Genomic DNA, 598 nt, shown 5'->3' on the forward strand with positions numbered 1-598 from the left:
GGTGGTCTTCTGTTGTTGGCCCTTGCAGCGAGTCATGGCCCCAGCTCAGAATCCTTATTTTCACCCCACATACAGGCAATGATCAGGGCAGTCTTGGTCTTTCAGAAGATCCCTGTCAGGACATGCTGCCTCCCCATGGCCTGAAGCTGCTGAGTTAAAGCACTGTGATATTTATTCCCTGAGCCAGCTTTCCTGGGAGAAGGATATGGTAAACCCTGGATATGTCTGAGGGATATTTGCAGAGGATTAACAGGGGATGTGGGAGAAGAATCACACTAAATGTGAGTGGAACCATCTTATTGGCATTGGACCCAGATGGAACAATGATAGAAAGATGATAGATAGATAGATAGATAGATAGATAGATAGATAGATAGATAGATAGATAGATAGATAGATAGATGGATAGAGCAGGCATCTTAGCGCTACTTTTTCTTCCTCTGCTTAGTTTGGGAACAGAAATGTCACATCAAAAATGTGGCACATGTCTCCTCCCCTCCATGTTCTGTCCACATATTGGAATGGACTCCATTCTCTGACTGTGGAGTCAAAAGGAAAATCTGTCTTTAGGTTGTCCCTGGAAGCTCCTTTGTCATGT

The sequence above is a fragment of the Microtus ochrogaster genome, linkage group LG2 (assembly GCF_000317375.1).
Source record: "Microtus ochrogaster isolate Prairie Vole_2 linkage group LG2, MicOch1.0, whole genome shotgun sequence".
In the NCBI taxonomy this organism is placed as follows: Eukaryota; Metazoa; Chordata; class Mammalia; order Rodentia; family Cricetidae; genus Microtus; species Microtus ochrogaster.